This window comes from Lontra canadensis, unplaced genomic scaffold (genome assembly GCF_010015895.1).
Source record: "Lontra canadensis isolate GAN:19392208 unplaced genomic scaffold, GSC_riverotter_1.0 scaffold1, whole genome shotgun sequence".
NCBI lineage: Eukaryota > Metazoa > Chordata > Mammalia > Carnivora > Mustelidae > Lontra > Lontra canadensis.
In genome coordinates this window covers 30,134,374-30,157,068 of record NW_022630995.1, presented here as the reverse complement: position 1 = coordinate 30,157,068, position 22,695 = coordinate 30,134,374, and the positions used below count along the sequence as shown (strand labels likewise).

Genomic DNA, 22,695 nt, shown 5'->3' with positions numbered 1-22,695 from the left:
GAAATGAATCATGCTCAGTAGTAAGACTTGCACACTGTTTCTGGGGAAACCTGTCAAAATTATTCACATTTTAATTTAACCATGTTCCTTAAGCAGTATCTCTGACCACGTATTGCTTTAGATAAGTTGTTTGTTATTCACTTTCAGTTTAAGCAAAGTGTTACTTATACTCTTCAGACAAATAGTTCTGATTATAAAAGCAGAATCTCTATGGATATCAAAGAATAATATATGTAGTTGAATAGCTATGCTTTGTAAGTAGTACACTGACAAGGGCATAAAAAGGCATTGAAAGTGGAAATATTTTCCACAAGTAATGGAAGGTATGTTGCATTATATTGATAAAATGTTCATTTCTCATCCAGAATCCAAATAATGTGAAATGACAAATACACAGCAACTTTTGCCCTCTACTTTTATGGGGAAAAGACAGATAAATGACATAAAAAAGTAGGTATCAAATCATTCATTGGGTCTTTTTTATTATCCCTGCAGAAATCATCTGATTTCTCATCATATCTATACATATACTATAAAATAAGAAGTGATATTCAAGAGGATAATCCTATAGCACTGAAATATTTTAAGTATAAAATATTACTGGGAACCTAAAATGTATAAATTAACACAGGATATATGATTTAGTTAGAATGATTCCTGATACATAGTAGGAATTCCACAAATGTAATTAAAACTAAAGAGTCCTTCATTCAGGGAATTTATGATCTAATAAAAGGACTTTGGAGAATATACTATACAACAGGATAAATCCAGGGTAATGAGATATTTCCTCCCTCATCGCAGCCCCATTTATAGATTTCATCAAACAGGTAATTGCAAGTCCGGTTTGTTACTCGTTGTTTTGTTTTGATTTGTTTTGTTAGTCGAGACTAATAAATAGTAAAGATTTCTTCTATTCTGGTTAGGTCTAAGTATTATTTCACTTATTCCTTCCCCTCTCAACCCCGTGATATTAGTTCTTCCTCTTTATGGATTTATTCAAAACCAAAGAATCCGTTTTTAATGACTATAACTTAAACCTGAGGGAATTCACTTAATTTTACTATAAGTGCTATTATTTCAAGAGGAATATCACAAACATTGCAAAACAATGGAGTTGCAATTTGTGATCTGAGTAGAACATCAGGGATTTGTGGAGTTTTCCACTCCTTGGCCACTGGAGCACAGCAAGTCCAGCCTTACATCCTGGGGTTTAGCCAAAAGCAGAAGAGAAGGGTTGTACCCTGGTGGCAGATGGAAGTGGAACTTTACTCCCTAAAATATTTGGGGGAAGATTAGGGAGAAATTTTTTTTTTCTTTAGGATTAGCAAGCTAGAACTCTTAAAGATCCCTTGTCAGTAAGTTTATCTAAGGCAGTGATAGTTATTTTACCAGTTACAGTGGCTAAGAATGAGGGTAGTGGCAAAGCCAGCTATCAGCACTGTTTCTGTTGTCACATTGACTGGCATCAAGAGCTCATAAATGTATTGAGATTAAAACACAATCTGAAGAACAAAATGGTTTTTGGGAAAATGTATCCCTGTTTTATATTTTTGATGAAATACCTTCCCAAAGTATCTTTTTTTTTTTTTTTTAAAGATTTTATTTATTTGACAGACAGAGACCACAAGTAGGCAGGGAGGCAGGCAGAGAGAGAGAGGAGGAAGCAGGCTCCCCGCTGAGCAGAGAGCCCCATGCGGGGCTCGATCCCAGGACTCCGGGATCATGACCTGAGCCGAAGGCAGAGGCTTAACCCACTGAGCCACCCAGGCGCCCCCCAATGTATCTTTTTTTTTTAATTGAATTTTTTTTCAGTGTTCCAAGATTCATTGTTTGTGCACCACACCCAGTGCTCCATGCAATATGTGCCCTCCTTAATACCCACCACCAGGCTCACCCAATTCCCCACCCTCCTCCCCTCCAAAACCCTCAGTTTGTTTCTCAGATTCTACAGTTTCTCGTGGTTCATCTCGGTTGAGTGCAACTAACTGGGATGAAGTTTAAGATAGGTATTTAATACTAGTAGACTATAACAACAAATGACAAACTTTTTATTATGTTTATGTCTGACTATGCTAAGATTTTAAAATAGATCTTGCAACATACACACTAGTTTAACATCTATAGGCTAACAGTATAAGATCCTTTGGCTGGTGCTAAAAGTTCCTTAAATTAACTGTTGGCTTGAAGCCTTGCTGAGAATTCAATTGACAAGCATTTATCCTATACCTAGTATACATTATAATGGTGTCCTTAAATAATCTGCAACCCAGTTAGGATGCAAAGTGTATATGCACGAACAAGGAGAAAACAATTAAGGGCTTCATTTTAGTATGAAGCTGACTCAATTGTGAAAATAATTTATGGAAAGAAAGAGGGTTAGCCATCAAAGAAGTCTTAATCAATAATGGAAGGTTTTAGTCGTCTTGAAGTTGAAGAGATCTTGAAGAATGAAGAAATTTTATAAATGGGAGATAATTTAAATGCGGTATTCAGGTGAGAATCACAGCATTTTTCTTCTTCTTTTTTGCCTTATTATTATTATTTTTTAAAATATTATTCTCAAATATTCCCTACACCCAACATAAGGTGCGAACTCAACAACCTTGAGATCAAGAGTTAAATGCACCACTGTCTGAGCCAACCAGGCATCCTGGGCATCACAACCTTTCAAAGTTTGGGGCAGGACTAATCATTAAGTGATGGGATAACGGTTTGGGAACAAAAAGATTTTTGCAAGAGGAAGGTAAATGAAGGAAACTTCTGATTTTTCAAGTTGCCTTTAGAAATTTCTGATGAATTTATCAGTATAAGTACTTGAATTAATATTTGTGATAGTATTTATACTTTTTTTTTCCTGTTATCTGTTTTGAGAATGAAACACAAGTGAGGTAGAGAAAGAAAGGAACAAGCCGTTTCACTGAGTTGACTGGTAGTATTGGTTAGGCGTGTTGGGATAGGTTTTGGTCTCATAATAAATGTGAACAAATACTACTACTGCATGACCTGTAGACAGATCAGGTCTTATCACACTCATCCACTGTTGAAAGAAAGCTTTCTAAATTCTAACGTTCCTCTTCAGGCTTTCTGCTTTAGTTAAATGTGCGATTTTTCTCAAGTATCAAATCTAAAACAAAGATAAAGAAGCTTCAAATTAAAGGCTATAAGACATTTCATCTAGTAATTCCTAAAACTGAATGAAATCTTGCCAAATACTTTCATCTATAAAACAGATAAACTGTAGTAGTTCTTTTAGACTGAGAGGATAATCTTTGTCTGGTGCTGGCTTAAGTGTTTTACACACATTTTTTTTGGTTGTTGTTGTTGTCCAAAATAACACTCACAAACCACTATGAAGTAAGGATTATCATCCGTGTTTTTTCCTGTGAGGAAACTGCCTTAGATACCATATCTGCTAAGTGGCAAATCCCAGATACGGACTCAAATTTTTTTAATGTAAAAGCTTACATTTTCAACCACTGTCAGTTTCTCTCCAATAAGGGAGCTCCTATAGATTAAAGCCATAACTGAAAATAAGGAAATGCATGCCAGCCATGATCTTTTTCACAAGAGACATTTTTGTCATTTTGGGGAGAATCCAGAAGGACTATATGAAGCACAATTTGGAACTCATAAGTTGGGTTATTTTATATTATGCAATGACGGGATGTTGTCTCAGACATCTAGTATTTATTTCCAAATAGTTATACTCTTCCCTTAAGTGTAATTTTGATATTAACAAAAGAATCCAAATTTAACCTTAATTTAGAAGAATTTAAAATAAAATTACTTCAAAAGCTACTACTTATTAAATACATATTGATTTTATTAATCATGCTTGAATATTCTAATTGGTTTGTTAGAATTCAATGTATAATCCCAGTTAAATATAATAAGGGTTTCGTTAAATCCCATAAACAACTGAAAAAAAAAGCTATGATGTATGTAAAACACAAGATTTGGTACTACAATGACTCAACATAAGAACTTGATGAAGAGGGGCACCTGGGTGGCTCAATTCTTAAGCTTCTGCCTTTGGCTCAGGTCATGATCCCAGGACCCTGGAATGGAGCCCTGCATTGGGCTTCCTGCTCTGTGGGAAGCCTGCTTCTCCCTCCCCCACTCACCCTGCTTGTATTCCCTATCTTGCTATCTCTGTCAAATAAATAAATAAAATCTTTAAAAAACAAAAACAAACAAAAAAACTTGATGAAGATATTTTGTTGGGAAATGGCTTCAAATAAAATTCATGATGTCCAGACACCATCTTTATTTTTCCTGCCTTAACCCTCACTGTTTCTACATAAAAATGCATTCCTATGAGTGATCTACACTCACTTCCATATACCTTATTATTATCATTATGATTTTTTTTTTTTTTTTTCAGAATGATCAGGGTCTCTCTCTTTGCTATAACATAGTTTCGTTCTTACACTTACTTTGAGCAGGTGTCTGAAACAGGAAAATGTAGAGTGGTAAGGATTAGGACTCTTGGACAGGATGAGAAGAGTTTAAAGTAAACTTCACTGAGTAAAGGCAGACATCAAGAGAAAGGGAATTCTGTTGACTTTGTCATTTTGGAAATGTTACAAGTGAAAATAATAGTGCAAATAGCATATATACATTTAAATTTGATGCTAACCACAGTAAGGAAAGTAAAAAGAAACAGGCGATATTAATTTTAATAATTTTATTTAACTGTAGATATCCAAAACGTTATCATTCCAACATGTAATCAATATTAAAGATATTAGTGAAAGTTATTTTATATTGTTTTGCATTAATATACATTCTTCTTCTTTTCATAAGTTGCCTTCAAAATCTTACACTAATAGCACTTCTCAATTTGGGTACTAAATTTTCAATGGTTAAAGTGTGTTTAGAATTATGTTTAATGGGAAAATATTGCATAACATTTAAGTTTTTAAATGCAGATTCAAACTAATTAAATTAGAATTTTAGATCTTGAGCTGCAGTAGCCACATTGGGAGTGCTAAAAACTTGCTCTTGCAAGTGACTACAGTAGAGCTCTAGGCTTGGCTCTCCTGTCTTTACCTATATTTTCCATAACACTTATATTAGAAAATATCTATTTTGGGGGGATCTCCAGGGCTTCCCAAACCATAGTATTTAGATGTGTACATTATTCTATAAATGGAGGAAGAGAGTGTAGCAAAACTGAGTAATCTTACAGTTGAACATAATCTGCTGAAGAATACATACAAGGCTCAGCAGATCATTTCTTAATTACAAAGCATCTTCTATTAAGACATAAGAATTTATGGAAGATCCTTTAAGACATATTAAAAATAGATTATTGCAATCATTGCCCAATTTTAAAAAATTGAAATTTCTAGTTTTTATGGTATACCTGGAACATTCACGAAAAGTTAGACCAGTGTAGAACACAGCAGGGATGTGGGGGGGCCATGAGCATCATGAGTACATAAGACATAGGACAGAATGGCATGACACAGAAGCAGGTATGTGCACTTAAGTAGAGCAAAAATAAACTGCAAATGTAAACTTTAGTTTCCTGCAAATTTAAGCCCAGGGCTTATTGTGCATTCTGGCTATTTTTGCAGCTGATGAAGTCAACGCAATGGATTGTAATGAAATAGGTAAAATTCTGTCTGCAGTGCAAGTACCTATTCAATAAATGTCCGGTCCAGACAGATGAGGTGCAAAGCCAAGCTGTGCCAGGTCACCAGCTTCCATGAGGTCTGATGGGTGTTGCCATGTGAACAGCACTCTGTCAGAATATACTTGGCTGAGGACAGTGACTGTTTCCTGTGAATAAGACACAAAGTGTATTGATATATTTTGGAGCTAACCCCAGATAAGACTACCGAAGAGAACTTGCACCACTAAATGCTTTGTTAATGGGTGTCAACGTGGATTTGATGAATTTGAGGGTATTTTAGAGCACACCTGCAGCAGATGGCTTGTGCTTTTCAGCTGCTCTTATGATTTAGCTACAAGTATTTTAAATCCCAGCTGTCAGCCCATAAGCAGTGACCGTGAATGTTAAGATTCACAAGCAGCATTGCCAGTGGCAAGAACACGCTTGCTGGGGTCATCCTGGTATGGGGAAAGTGACTCAGCTAACCTCTTTGCTCTGGGTTACTTAAAGATGTCAGAAGAAATTGCGGAAAGGAGGGCAACTTTATCCATTTCATGGTACTGCCAGAGCTATGTATAGATCTCTCCTTCTGAGATTAGAACTTTTGCAAAATAAATCAGTAGAACACTTTGATGTAGCCACTAAAGTAATACTATTTTTAAGCCTTTATATTTGCATAAGCCTTTGTCAGTCACAAAATATTTTTACATCCATCTCTCATTTTATCACTAAAATATCCATGAGTAGTAAACAGGACCAGAGTGCTGTTATTTCTCTTTAAAACTGAGGAAACTGAGGCTCAGGGAGATGTTAGATAATGTTTGTGCGTGTGTGTTTTTGATGACATCCAAAATAACATCTTGAGTAAAATCGTAGGGGTAATCAAACTAAAAAAAAACAAAAACCAAAAAAACAAAACACAAAATCATTTGGATCAACAAACATAGTATTTAAGAAATTTCTCTCATGTAGATGTCTGGTGTTTATTTTCTCTTGCTTGAGACTTCTAATATAGCGCTATGAAAAATAGCTTAAAGGTGATCCCTCGAATGAGGAAGAACAAACCTTTACCCCTCCAAAAGTGGATCATACTATTTGAGGTAGAATTGTCATCAAGGCAACTCTCGTTTCTTAGTAACAGAATCAATGATTTTAAGCTGGCCTATGGTCATCCTGAAAAAGACCATATTTCTAATCTTTCATTATACTAAGTTCTGGCAAAAGTATTGTAAGCAACTTCTAGAGAATGTCCTTGGTGGGAATATATTCGTCAGTAAACAGAAGTCATTCTATTTCTTCCAAGTTTTGAATATATTAATATAGAGAATTAGGAGTTTACCCAATTACTGGAAGAGCAAGGGAAGCAAATGTCAGGGAAACTACTAGTGATTTTCTTAGCTTGAAGTAACAAATTGGATGGTTCTTAAGAGTTTGCTAGAGATATGCTGAAATTGTGAAGACTCTGGAAAACTCCCACCAATTATCTCTGTCAGCAGTATCAAAGTGAGTTGTTCATAGGACTCACTGGGAAGCAGCTATGAGTCACAAACTTGACAAAATATCTGGCTATAATTGCCTCCAGAGATGATGATTTTTACTTTTTTTCATCCTCTGAATCTCAACTAAGTGTCTTTCATTGGAAAACTGTAACCTCAAACCACTGAGAAAAGGAGTTGGGGGAATGTAATGCTAACTTCTCTTTTGTTTTGCAAGAAAACCTTAGAATAAGTTGTGGTGCTATTGGCTTGTCAACAGACAGTCCAACACAGCTCACTTCTTTACTCAACTCAGCATCCATAAATGGCATTTTATTCAAACTTAACTTCCAAATAAAGACCAATGTAGCACCACCCTCTACCTACCACAATATAACTCCTCTTATATACATGGTCCCATGCAAAGGCCTATATGTTATTTATCTACCTTGAGATTATGTTTGTTGCTTTTTTTTTTTTTTTTTAGGTCACTCACTTTTTCTTTGGTGATACTATAACTGAAGTATTGAATTACAAAGTTAACTATTATTAATACACCTCATATCCAGTAGAAAGGGAATGTGAAAAGAAAAATGAAATCAGTTAAGGCGTATAAATATGTACATGTCAAGGTCAGAAGTAAAATATGCACAGCTGCTAGTGTCCTGTAGTCACACAGTTGTAGGTTATTTTTAAAACTTCATTCTTGACCATTGTTTCCTTGGCCATAAATTATTATATCAGCTGGTCTTGGTTCTTTACAAGGATCTAAACCTTATCTATTGAAATGTTTGTGGTATTTATCATCCTGCAAATACTTCATTGTCACAGCTTTTTATTAATTGTGCTGAGTGGTTCTCCTACAATTTTAGGCTCTAGATATACCTCTCTATTATCCCATTATCCCAGTGGTAATTCTATTTCCTCTTGAAAAGCAGGAACAATCACCCTGGCCAGAACAGTAATTCCTTTTTTCCCTGTAGATTTAGTGGCATGAGGATTACAAAGTGACCTAGTAGAAATTTCAACATCCATTTGAAAGAAACTCTTGTTTAATCTTTTGGTAGAAAAATTCCTCTTCAGAGAACTTAAATTTCTACAACCAGCAGAGTCATAGGGAGATGAAACAACTATTTTCCTAGTTCATCATTAAGGATACTAGCAGAGCAGTCAATCCCATTTTGACCTTTTGATTCCCAGATTCACAAGCCAGATTTACCGAGGGAGAAAGATCATGATCTACCGGCTACTGTTTTCAGAGCATATAGGTGTTATCATTGACAGTGCCATTCAGTCTTCATTTCCTAGGAGGCAAGTCCAGAGTTTTCTAATGTATTATTACTTTAGCTTCTCTTTTGTCACTTCCATTCCAATCTAATGTTAACTTCTAAATCAGTGCCGATTTGTTGGTATCTTTAAAAATTTAGTCCTCCTTTATGTTCTCTAAAAAACCCATAGGAAATCCATTTCTAAGCTTCTAGATTAAAACTTCATAAGAGCTGTATGTAGGCCTGTGTTATTAGTGTGGTGAGGGGTATAAGAAGGGTATTATTACCACTTAGAAAATGTTCAACTTGTGCATTCCTAAGTAGTAAATTTCCCTCTGTGGCCTGGAAAGTTTAGGAAAAACATCATGGAGTAGCATGCATGGATATATATCAACCCCACTGAAAGAGGAGTAACAGAAAAAGAAGGAGTAAAAGCAGATGGGTATAACATGAAAATTCTCCTGATGTTCATTGGGATATCAATCATCACCCTCACTTAAGAGACATGGACACAGCATTTATTGCTCTCTCACTTCATCTTGTTATCCATACCTACATGCTTATGATTTTAAAATCATATTTGTGTCCAAATCTATAACTGACCTTTTCTTTGAGATCCAGTGTTTTCATTTGTTCCTAGACACATGTAACCCTTTATTATGTACTTCTAATTACTTCATAGGTTATTATGAAGATACAATGACTTAATACTCTAGTATGGAAATTACAGCATGCTTTGTGTGGTGGCTATCACATGGTACTAGTAATTGCTGGTTGAAATATTGCTAATAGTATAGGCATTACCTTTTCTATACTATTATCAAAACATCTGGGCATTCCACAAACATATATTTAATACACATTTAAAGTTCTATCTTTCTACTCTACCTTTTACATAGAGGCCAGTTACCTGCCTATGCAAGTATTTGCATGGACATAAGTTGAAGTTAGCAGTTTTTAGGTGTAAATGCTAATGTTTGGGTCATGCTGCCTCTAAGGGTGATGAACATAATACATTTTCCTTATAATAATGTTTTTCTCATTTTGTTTTCTAAATAGTGTATTTGCAAATATATTTGAAATAAGAAAAGTCAGAACTGAGAGTCTTAGAATAACCTGCTTCAAGCCCAGGTACACTAATTTGAAATAATAATAGTTAACTTTATTCTTATATGTGTTGGGCACTGTTCAAATCATTTTAATAAATTTTCTCAGTTTATACTCAGATTACCCATAAGAGATAGGCAATAATGTTATTCCCATTTTACAAATGATAAAACTAAAGCACAAAGGGGTTATGTCAATTAGTTTATGTTGCACTAGATTACCTCCAGATTTAGTGCTTTATTACAGTAGCCATTTATTTAGTTCACGATTCTCTAGGTCAGCAAATTGGTCAGGACTCATTTGGGAAATTCTTTTGTCATGGCTGGGCACCCTTAGGCTTCTGTGGTTAGTTACACATTAGATAAAATATAGATATTTTAGGAGGTTCTGCCTCTGGGCGTTGGGTAAATGTTGGCTGGGATGACAGTGGTGATAGGGTCATATGTCTCATCAGCTAGCAGACTCCTCAGGGCTTATCTGCATGCTTGCTTGGTAAACTGAAAGAGTGAAAGAGAGCAAGGCCTAGATTTGGAAGTGGCACAGTCTTGCTTACCACATTCTGTTGATTATAGCAAGTCATGACACTGTCCCAGATTCAAGGGATGAGGTAGCATACTCCATACTTGGCTAGAGGGGATGGAAAGTTTCATTGTAATAGGATGTGGGTAGTGGGGCAAGTTTGCTGTCTAGCATTTAAAGTAGACGGGGCAGAGGAGGGAGAGTATGAGTGTGGGAAGGAAGAAAGATGGAGAGAGGGAGAGAATATCTAAGTTTATTGGGGATTCTTTTATCTATTAAACCCAACTAATTGAATGACCACTCATGATATTCTTTCAAAGTTAGAGTGAAACAAATATTAGCATTGGAGTTCTAAAGGCTTCCTTATCCTGAAATTCTGTGTTTGTCTTCAGGTGCAGAAAGCATTGTTGCAAAGCATCCAAAACTAGATGCTTTGAAAATTTTGAAAGGCTTTTACTTGGTGTGATGTTCAAAGTGGCAGACAGAGGTCAAAAAACTTTTCTCTGAAAATTCCTTACCTGTAACAGCTTTGAGCCAACTCTTACTTGTCTCAAATTTACTCATCATATAGCAGATGGAGAAAAATTGCTTTGTGATTGTATACTAAGATTGTGTCATCTTATTCTAAAATTAAACATCTTACTCTAAAGAATGTCTCTCTTACTCTCAATTAAAGAATTGAGATACAAGATAAAAATACCTGCTTTTCTGTCCTGATGTAAGACATAAACAGGTACACATAATACCATATAAATCTAAATTAATATAGAGGGTATGAATATCGTAATTTGAGAGGGAAGTCTAACCTACCTTAGAGTTAGGATGCTGGGAATTTGGGGGAAGATTTCTTTGGTGCATGAGGTTTTAAAAGATGGATTTTAATAATTTAATAATCAGACAATGAGGGGGATTGGAAAGGTGAAATGTAGAAATAGTACAGAGACAGCAACTAAGAGATTATTAGATTGTAATGTCAGTTATCTGTGGATAAGAAATACTGAGAAGTTGATACAAGAACAATGGCAGGAAGAATGGAAAGGAGGAGGAACATTAGAGAGGTATAATTGGTAGATTTATAGAAATTAGTGACTGGTTTGACATGAGGACCAAGAAAAGAGGATGTCTTGAGGATAACTTCCAGATCATTCCCTTGGGCATATAAAAGTATATATCTAGATTTTATGTGTATATACTACATAAGTACTACAAAGAAAGGGGGCAGAGGAGGAGAGTTTCCCACAGATAACAGTATAGAGAATATTTTTGTACAAGTTAGCTCACTGCAGCATCAGAATTTTTAATAACAATATTATAAAAATATAGATATCAGTATATATAGAAATAAAGATCTAGACAAAATGAAGATATATTTCTAAAATAGATTTGTAACCTTTAGTTTTTTAAAAGATATTTTGCAAACATTTTCATAAGTATTTGTAGGCTATAGATTTGCAGCCTACTTGGCTTATGTTAAAAGCATTTCCCATTCCATTGCATATTCTAAAAAGGTGCATTTTATAATGGCCACATACTATTCTGTCACATGATGCTATTAAACTTTATTTTATTCATTCCCCTCATGTTAATTATAATTTGAGGACTTGTATTTAAATCTTTTACCAAACTATCATCTAAGTAAAGGATTACTTATTAGTGGCATTTTCCCTCACCATGATCTTCTCTATAGAGGAGGATGGTAATGTTATCACTTGCTCTGAAGCTATTAGAGTGTGCCTCATCTCATGCACAGTAAAAACACTAGCTCCATCTTTTCTGAAGCTGACAGGGAGGACTTCTCCCCTCTCAGTGGTAAGATATGGACTTAGAGGAGAGAGGTTATGTAATATTTTATTTCTCCCTTTCAAGTCAACCTGTTGTAGGAAATGGACTCCCTCATGGACTCTGAGGTGTTACAAAGGTAACTGGGACCTTTAACTGGGAGTTAAAAGATGCCTATACCAGTTGTCCTCACAAGTGACCACAGTGTGATTTTTACCAAGTCACGTTTATCAGCACGTTTATTGTGTATTTATTTCATTTAACTAATACATATTGCATTTCTACACATGTACTAGAAGAGCTAAAAATGACCTTTCACATCTTCTTTGTAAAAAGGAGAGAAATAAATACTACATTACACTGAAGGTCAAGGTAACAAAGTCCAGGATGGATGTGGCCCAGAAGTAAATTATATATATATATATATATATATATATACACTTTTATATATATATATATATACTTTTATATATATATATAAGTAAATTATATATATGTTTATATATACAAATGTATATTAGGATATATATGTTTATGTATATTATATATCATGCATACATATTTATAGGTTTGTGTAAACATACACATATTTATTTTAAGACTATTATATATATATATGCATATAAGTAACATATATATTTACACACACATACAAGCAGGTCTACATATAGACAGAGGGAGTCAATGTTAACTTCCATTTTGTAAAATATTTGAATTGCTTTCCATCATTTTTAAAGATAAGAAGATTTCACATAAATATCTGGATTTTTTATTTTCCTAAAAATCAGTAAAACTGAGAACTCCTGTTCCTGAGTCTAAACATTACAACATTCTGTATTCCTGCATGGCAACGGTTAGATTGACCTGAGTGGCTAATGGGTTGTTCAGTTGTCCTTTGTAGATATATCGTTCTCATGAGCTCTCCAGTTGTCTACAATAGGATAATTCACAAATTTTTACCTTATTTGCCTGGTTTCTGTATATATTTAAGTTTGAAAATTCAACTTCATGCCATGTATTATAAAAAAGTTCATTTCAGTTCAGAGAATCTATTTTATTGGACATCATCTTCATAGATGTAACTATAGGAAACTAAGAAAATTAACTATTTTAGCTACTTCAGTCAAAAACTTTTCAATTTAGAGAAAAGTCAGCAAAATTGATAGTCTAAACATGAGCAAGTGTTTGAATGGGATAAACTATTTCTGTCAAAGCAATAAGCCTAGTAACTCTGTATGGATGCAACCTATATTTTTATAGATACAGTGGATATTTTACTTTTGTCAGTTCTTGCCCATCACAAAGAGTGATGATTTATGTTTGAAGCGTGTTATACACAGACTATTATCTCAATTTTATGTTGGGCGACATTCTTGCCACCTATTCCATTTTCAATTTCTTAGAGAAACTAATGTCTGAGGTCTTGTTCAGATACATCACAGATTTTAAAATCATCTATGGCCCACAAGATATATTTTTAAAAAGGACAATATAATATAAAATAATATAATATAATATAAAATGCTGTGTTTGTAGAATGCACATTGATTCCAAATTTCTTTCCCTTATGTGATTAATTCTCAGGTTTCCCACTAGGAATTTGTGATTTAATTATGTATGGCCATAGAAAATGCTCTTCAAAGATTATTCCCGGTAAATACAAGTTTTTCAGGTTGATTCTTCTGTTTCTAAGAAAATAACAGTCCATTACCTAGAAGGTGAATTAGTCTGACTGATGACGGCTGACTACGCTGCACTGCAAAATCAGGTGTGTTTACCCTTTATCATAGCTGAGGCCGTTTATATTAATAATGAAGGCATTGATATGGGAATCAAAGGTACACGTTTGGCCTTCCATGTCATTAAATCAACATCAATAATTCCTTATAATCTCCATAATAAAAGTGAAAATTCTATATTTACTATACTGAGCTTCTTATGTTGTCAAACTTTTATCCCCAAGGATTACAATTTATAAAAGTATTATATTTTTCTTTTTGCCTAAATCCTAGGTTAAGGGGCGCCTGGGTAACTCAGTCGTTAAGCCTTCAGCTCAGGTCACAGTCCGAAGGTCCTAGAATCGAGCCCCACATCAGTCTCCCTGCTCAGTGCAGAGTCGGGTTCTCCCTCTCCCACTCCCATTGCTTGTGTTCCTTGTTGTCTTTCTCTCTGACAGATAAATAAATAAAATCTTAAAAAAATTTAAAAAAATCCTAAGTTAAATTATATCTTTAATGGAAATAGTATATGTTATAATGATACATGGTGTTAAGTTCTTCTCGGTATCACATAATTTTATAATATATAACATGACATTTCTTACCAACTAACATTTATTTAACACATTTTCCCCCCTATATCCATGTTAGTTGCTACAGGAGATTAAAAAAAAAAAATGACACAATTGAAGCTCTTTTGCATCTTCCAATATAAGACCAAAGATTGAAGATTACAGATAATGTTAAATTATCAAAATTTAAAAGCTTAATATTTTTTTAAAAATGAAACAATTGCCAACCACATGTTATAATTTTGATTCATCCATCAGTCCATCAGTATTTACTTTAAGAAAGGATCTTCTGAATATCTGACCTCTGCATATGTCATCTCTTCTGGTTTTTCTACTTGACTAACTGATTTCTTTCACACTATTCTTGCTAGTGTTCCATAACCATCTTTCTAAAATTTTTTTGTGTTTCTTAAAGGGAACTATATTTTTCTTTGTAAATTTAGCTATCTAGGGCTTTTCAAAAATAGGGTCTCACTTTCTGCTCCAGAGAGTCTGAGTTGATGGGAAACTTTTTTAAGTGAAGTTATTTTCCTTGAATTTCACAAAAAATATAATTTTGAAAAAGATGGACCTCACATTTTTATCTTCTATACACTTTGATTTACATATTCCTGGATCAAGATATATCCTTTGGGATGAGCTACAGATCCATTGTTCTCTAAAAGAATTCTCTTGATTGTGTTCACTGGCAAAGTTAAGTATTCCAAATTACTATGGACTGGATCTATTGTCCTTGTCCTTCTCTTTTTTATGAACCCTCTGGAGTATAATGGTATTAAAAGACTATAATGTTTAGAATGTAAAGTATAATATTTAAATTGTTCTCCAGGAGAAATATTAACAAAGTACCTTGAGAGCATTTATATCTGCTGGAGTAGATCTCTTTCACAACTCAACTGGGAGTGACAGATAATTTAGAAGACTTGATAGATGTGAAGATACTGCATGTGAACTTTCATGGATAAGAAGGATGTGAAATTCTGTATTGGGAGAGAAGGTATGTAAAGACTAGGACACACAATAAAATATATAAACACTGGCCTTTCAATTGGAAAGAACGCAGCAATTTTTCTTGCTATCTTATTCTGAGCTTGCTAATTATTTTGTGAATGTTCAATCTGAAATACTGAAGCAGTTCTAACCGTTGTCAGTCTGTTTGGGACATCAAATAGCTATTTTGTCAAGACTAGAGTGTCATTAGTTGTGTGTCTCCAAATGAAAGTTCTGCATGTTAATGCTAACTGTGACATGAATAGTAAGATTGGCATTAGAGATTTCTGAAATGAGAACAACATTCATGATTAACCTACAGAGGGTAAAAATTGGGAAATCATCTAGTAACTTCATGAAGCTTTGTTGCATTGTAATTTCATTTTCATTAGCAATGAAATCGTCATGGAATAATGAGGGACCTTGAAGTATAGTAAGTTAGTCAACTGAAAACAAAGTGCTGTGCCAGGATTACAACTTCCAGCCATTTTAATAATTTATGATTTTCCTTTAACTCCTGAACTAAAATTTAGAGATGGACTTTTGTTTATTTATACATCTTAGTACTGTTGACATACTATTTATGAACATATCAAAGATGATTACAACTGATCATGTATTCTTCGATCCAATTACCATGTTCTGCAGTCTCAGTTGGGAAGAGAGGAATTAATATTTATTGGATGCCTCCCACATGCTAGGGGGTTTACATGTGTTCTCTCATTCAATCTTCCCAGTGGACCAGGGAGATTATTGCTATTATTTACATTTTACAAATGAGAAGACTAAAATTCAGGAGAATTAAATAGAGTGGATATGTAAATTTATGTTTGTTTCTTTTTTCTTTGTTTTTGAGAACTGCGCCTTACCGCCTCTTGTACCACGTATGGTGTGTATGGTTAAAGTCCTCAGCCCTTCCTTCTTCATTTCAAGAAGAAGCAGTCTTTTTTTTTTTTTTTTAAGATTTTATTTACTTATTTGACAGACAGAGATCACAAGTAGGCAGAGAGGCAAGGTAGAGAGAGAGGAGGAAGCAGGCTCCCTGCTGAGCAGAAAGCTGGATGTGGGGATCATCCCAGAACCCTGGGATCATGACATGAGCTGAAGGCAGAGGCTTTAACCCACTGAGCCACTCAGTTGCTCCAAGAAGCAGTCTTAAGATCTGTATAAACTTAAAAATGATGATTAATCTGCCTCTGGGCCCATGATTGTAATAAGGCCAATAAATCCTCTTTATTGAGGATTGATATGAATACTGCAGAAGAGGGGATTCTTTGTTACTTTGATCCTGAATTTTACAAACCACAAATCCTGGAGTTCTTCAGACAACTGTCTTTGCTCCCATATGAAGAGGTCTTACATAACGATAAAGCCAATAGAGAATATGGCAGAACTGAGAAATGGGGAGAAAAGAACTTCCTTTTGGGGCTATAATCTGAAGTTTAAAAAAGTCTGCCCATAAAAACTAGTAGAGGAGAATCAGATATACATGTAAGTGTGATACATATTATGCTAAAAATCTTTCTTGAGCACTTACATTCTCTTCACTAAAATTTGTTCCATTTCTCCAGTAGTACAAGGTCTAATTCTTCGAACAGTAGAAGACATAGCTACAAAAGTTATTGACACCATGGAAATGACTTAGAGAAAAAGTGAATCCATGAAATATGTTGAAAAGAAGAATAATCAAATTTAGTGTAAAATGTAGAAATTGAGGAAATTCTGTTTTGTAGTTCTGGGTAGTTTTAAAGAATAGGGAGCACAGTGTTCACTCTTTATGTATTTACTACGTCTGTGATGTGTGAATTGTAAATGTTTTTCTGTGAATTTGCAAAAGCAACATGGAAATACCAGTACAGAGATGATGACCCTCAGGGTAAACTCTATATTGGCCTTAATGTATTATAGCCTTGTGGGCTTGGGTTTAACTGTCTCCTGCCATTCTCAATCGTGTTTGAGTCTTCAGTGGGCATTATTTTTTCTTTGACATACGTGCTGTGTGCAGCAGTCCTGTGAGCAGTTTCCTAATGGTTTGAAAGTGTTGATTTCCTCTAAAAAGAGTAGTTTTTACTTCCTGGAAATAGTTCTCTCAGATGCCAGCTGATGCCTGATGACTCTGAATCTACCTATTTTAAAGGAGGATAATAATGCCTCCTTTTTCCTTTTTCTCCCCCCATTGTAAGGGGGCGGAAGTGTTCTTGAGAGGCTTTTCTAGGAAACAGCTGTATAGATGAAGGCAGTTGATACTGATCCTGGACATTTATTATCTCCTAACTATCAGGCATTAGGTGAGAATATATATTGCTCATCTTCACAGCCATTTTTAAGGTTTAAATGATGAGGAGACTGAGGCTCAAAGAAGGTCTAAATGACAGAAAGCTACATGAAAATGAAGTGAAAGGATACATGTGAGAATACCTAGTGCCAACATTGTGCAGGGATGAGGGGAGAGTCAGTTTCAGCTCTGCCCTGTCCTTTGCCTCCCCCTCTGCTTTAGTCTGGGGTGTCTGTCCTCCCCAAATTCCTATGTTGAGACCTAATGCCCAAGGTGATGGTATGAGGAAATAGAGCCTTTGGGAGGTGATTTTATCATGGGGGGGAAGCCTTCATGAATGGAAGTAGTGCTATCCTAAGAGGGACCTAGGAGAGAGCTGCCTCGTCCCCTTGAATATGTGAGGTTACAGTGAGAAGTCAGCCCACAGGGAAGAAGCTGAACTCACCAGACACAAATCTGCCAGTGCCTTGATCTTGGACCTCCTGGTCTCCAGAGCTGTAAGCAGCAATTTCTGTTGTTTATCAGAAACCCTGTCTATGGTATTTTGCTCTAGCAGCCTGAGAGGACGAAGAGACCCTTCCTTCCCCCTGCCCATTTTTTTCCTCTTCTCCTTGCTTCCTTTGTTGAATATTTAAAACATTTTCCATTTAGGCTTCTCTTTGTTTATTACAGTGACCTGATTCGGTGATTCGTGACATTTTCAAGCCCTTTTCAATCCTACGTTAGAACCTATGTCAATTATTTGGTGAGTTTTACGGTTTTAGATGGAGTGAGTGCTGTATATTGACCTTGTTTACTAAGCACAGGAAATTCCCAGGTATTATAGCTGCAGTAGATCTTGCATTCACGTCAGAATGAGCTAAAGTCTAAAAATAGATGATGTTCTGTACGTAAGATTCTTCCCCAGTGCTTTCAACTTCTGTTTCTTAGAAACAGTTGATGCAGCTCAGAGACGGTGGGGGAAAAAAGCAAGAAGAGTCCATAATTCACAGCGGAAGGAAATTATATTAAATTCCTAAGGAGTTCTGACATATAACGTCAGAAAGTGCTGTAAGTCATAGTAACATTTTTATGAGCAGCCTTGCTGAAAAGTTACATATTTCAAACTTCATAATGTGACCATGGTTTACATATTTATAGCTTTATTTATATATTTTTAGGATCTGTCTTTGTAATCTATTTTCTATAGATCTAATCTATATATAATGATTTCTAATACTTTGGGGAAATCATCTTTTGAAGTACCCTCATTTTTTCATTATATAACCTAGTTCTTCTTTAGTTAATTTTTTCCCCATTTAATTAGGATGACATCCTTCTTTAAAAAAAAAAAGTATGTCTACAGTTTGCTGGCTGCATCAGTAGTTGTTAGTGTAAAGTAGTGGCTATAGAACACTGAACTTGAGGTCTCAGTTTGATTTGATGTAAATGTGATGATTTGTATAAATTTGATCAGACATATGCAGCTGTGAGGTGTTGGGGGATGTGCGGGATTAATAAGAACTCAGCTATGGCTCTCATATCTATACTTTCAGACCTTTACCAAGGCACAAAATGTGTTCTATAATTACCATTGTGCATCTGCCTTGTCTATGTTTGAGCACCTAGAGGAGAGCAGTCATACCGTATACAGTCTTGTGTTGCCCTCGGTGCCTCTTGTGATGCTGAACACGTATTCTCTCAAACCTCCTGGCACAGAAGAGGGAATGTGTGACCTGGGGGAGCTAAGGGTATAGTTTGTAGAGGTCTGTTACTACCATAATGCTTTTGTGAAGTCTTTCATTTTGAAAATTCACTTGGTCTTGGATTCCTTACCTAAAATGCCCAAGCTACTTAAGGAATGAATAAATAAATAAATACATACATACATACATACATACATACATACATACATACATACATAAATAAAGTGGTTGCTTTAAATTATGTGATGTTGAATAAAATTGCCATGCTATAATGTGTGCTATATTGATCCTGAACTATATGAGGATGGATACCTAATCAGAGTGTGTTGAATTTAACTGAATTTAGCAATCTAGTTCCAGAAAGCCAGGAAAACAAAAAAATTCTGTTGAAGACAAGATAGATAGTTTTTAACCTTCTGCCTTCCTTTCAGTATTCTATACCTGCTTTGCTGTCATCCCCTCATCTTCATGTCTTCATTACTTCCAACTGGCTCTATACCATCATCACCACTGTCAACATTTCAGCCAGATCTCAAGGGAGGGACTTACAATGACTATTATCCAAGTTCACATTGTCAGTGCTAAGCGATGTCATAGCCCAGCTGAGGGGCTATTGAAGGCAGTAAGTGTTCCAGACTGGCCCACATTAATGGCTGAATTCTGATTTTTGAATTACAACCAGTGTTGGATAATGGCAAGAGCAGGGGCAGTGGGATCTCATGGAGCCAAATCGTAATCCTGGCTCTTTATATTCCATTTGCATACTCTTGGGCAGATTTAAGCTTTCTGTGACTAGCATTGTTTTGGGAGCTCCAGGTATTTGGTTTCTTTCTTTTTTTTTTTTCCTCATTGCCACATCCCTGAGGTTGTTTATATCTTCATTGTACACATAAAAGGGTACCTTGTCTTTAAGAAATTGTGCTGATGTATACATCTGCAAAGTGGCAGAGGTAGAATTGAACTCTATCATTGTAATGAAAGCACTTTTCATGAAATGGTTAAATAAGATCTTAGAGAAAATGCTCCTAATTATTGTAATACATTTTTAGTACTATTTTTTAGAACAGTTTTGGAATAACAGAAAAATTGAGAAGACAGTAAAGAACATTCCTGTATACCCAACACCCAGTATATATTTTTTTATTATTATTAACATATAATGTATTATTTGCCCCAGGGGTACAGGTCTGTGAATCATCAAGCTTACACAGCTCACAGTATACTCTATTATTAACACTTTACATTAGTATGGCATATTTACTGCAATTAATGAACCAATATTGACACACTATTATTAATTAAAGTCTGTAATTCATTCACAGTTGCTAAGTTTTGACCTAATATCTTCTTTCTTTTCCAGGATCTCATTCAGTATGTCATATTACATTTAATTGTCATGCCTCCTTAGGCTCCTATAGGCTGTGACATTTTCTCACTTTCCTTGTTTCTGATCAATCTGACAGTTTTAGAGATTGCTGGTGAGATATTTTGTAGGATTCTTCTCCATTGGAATTTTTCAGATGTTTTTCGCATTCCTAGACTTGGGCTATGGGATTTAGGGAGGAAGATCACAGACAGGAAGTGCTATTTTCATCACATTATATGAAAGATGTACACTAGCATCATGATTCATGACTACTGATGATAACTCTGGCTGAGGTAGTATTTGTCAGATTTCTCCAATTTAAAGTTACTCTTTCCCTCACCTTTCTACTTTTAGAATAGAAAATTCCAAAGTCATACACCTAACATGTACTAGTGGGGGAGTCAATACCATGTCTGTCCTGGCCCCGAAGATTGGGTCAGGACAGACTCTTTGGAGTCTTTACTCTTTGGAAGAGCCACTCTCAACAGTCACATTAATGGAGTTGGGATTTATGTTGTCCCCCCAATAGAGGAAAAGTATCTACATAATTATCTGGAATTCTTCTGCAAGAGACATTGTCTCGTCTCCATTCATTAATTTGTTCAATTATTTTTATATATTGGTATAAACTCGGATACTAATTTTATATCTTGGATAATAATCTGAGTTGTTTTTTTGCTCAAAATTTTCCAGTTTTGGCTACTGGGAGCCTTTTAGTTGGCTCCTGTGTCCTTTTCACATACTCCCACATAACTCCAAAAATGTTTTGTATTTTTTGTTTGTTTGTTTGTTTTGTTTTTTAGTATGTTCTTACTTTCTGACATACCGAGCTTATCTTATATAATTCCTTCTCCAGTCCTTGAATCAGCCATTTCTCCAAGGAGCTTCTGGTTCAGCATTAGAAATTAAGATCTGTGCTCCTTGCTCCTGGGGTAGACCTCTCAGCTGAAAGCACAAAGAAATATATGTGTGTGTACTAACTTGTGTATATACACATGTGTATAAATATTTCTGTTTGCAACTATATGTGACATATTAAGCTAAGTTCTTACTGATGTCTCCAACTCCAGTCCATTACTATATGGATCATTCTAGTCTCTGTCCCTTGATTATTATAATGCATTTTTGTATTTGTTGTTGTAAAATAACCCTTTACTGAAATATTTTCCTTTACAGTTGTAACTAGCTGGGCAATCCACTGATGTCATCTGTGATATCATGAGGGTGGCAGCCATCAACATTGCAGCCCACGGACTGGACAGTCCTCAGGATCTCTTTAATGGTTCCAGAGAGTTCTCTGGCTAAAGATTGTTGCCACATCTGTTAGGCGATGTTGACAATCTCATTAAAAGTATTTCCACTGTGTTTCATGTTTTTCTGTTGCTTTCTGTCTCTTGGTGGTTCCTTGAAGGCTTTGATAATCAGGGCAGAGGCAGAAGGTACCACTTCAGTCTGGGCCTGTTCTGAATGGTCAGTTTCATTGTAATCCTCAGACCCTCGCCTTCACCAGTTGCCTTGGTGATGTTTTTTGGAGTCAGACCTGGGGGCCGATCTTCGGGGCCAGGGCAGATGTGGCATTGACTTCCCTACCACTGCATGTCAGGTATATGACTTCGATCTTGGGGTTGAACTTAGGCGGCATGGTAGAGGTGGCTGGTGTCAGACGAATCCAGACTCAGGATGACAAAAGGCAGCAGCACCTTCCCCTCCTCTGTGCTGAAAGCTAATATTTGTAATACATTTTTTAATAGAACATGAGTTTAAATTTTTCTTAGTTGCTGACAATAAAGGTTAACGTTTATTGATAGTTTACTATGTTTCAGGCATTGTCCTTAGGACTTTAATTGAATTCTCATTCAGTTCTCACACCTAGACTGGGGGTAGTAGACATCCTCCTCCTTTTTTTCAAGTTTCATTTTGAACAACTTAATATTTACATATTTGAAATTTCATATTTATGAAGCGAAAGAAAGAAACTCACAGATGCTCAGTAACTTGGCCAACATCATGGAGTAGTGAGCACAGTAGCCCGTATTCTCTGACTTCGGAACTTGTCCATACTATTGTGCAAACTAACTTGTGGCTTTCAGTCTTCCTTTGCTTCTCATGGTGGGACTCCGTGGGATGCCTACAGTTTTGGCACCCTCAGGAAAACTGTCAGAGCTGAGACATTTATATGACCAAGTGCATTAGAGATGCCCAATATTTTTACTGTGTCAGGGCAATGTCAGTGCACATCCATTATAACCAAGAGATTACAGAAGAGTTTAGCACATTAAACTCAGAGAAGTGTCTGTTTGTTTGTGACTTATTTTCAT

General features: G+C 35.5%; 1 pseudogene; it reads right to left on the bottom strand.

The window, feature by feature from the left end:
• Positions 1-21,559: 21,559 nt before the first annotated feature.
• Positions 21,560-22,034, bottom strand: LOC116880456 (annotated as a pseudogene).
• Between the last annotated feature and the right edge of the window lie 661 nt (positions 22,035-22,695).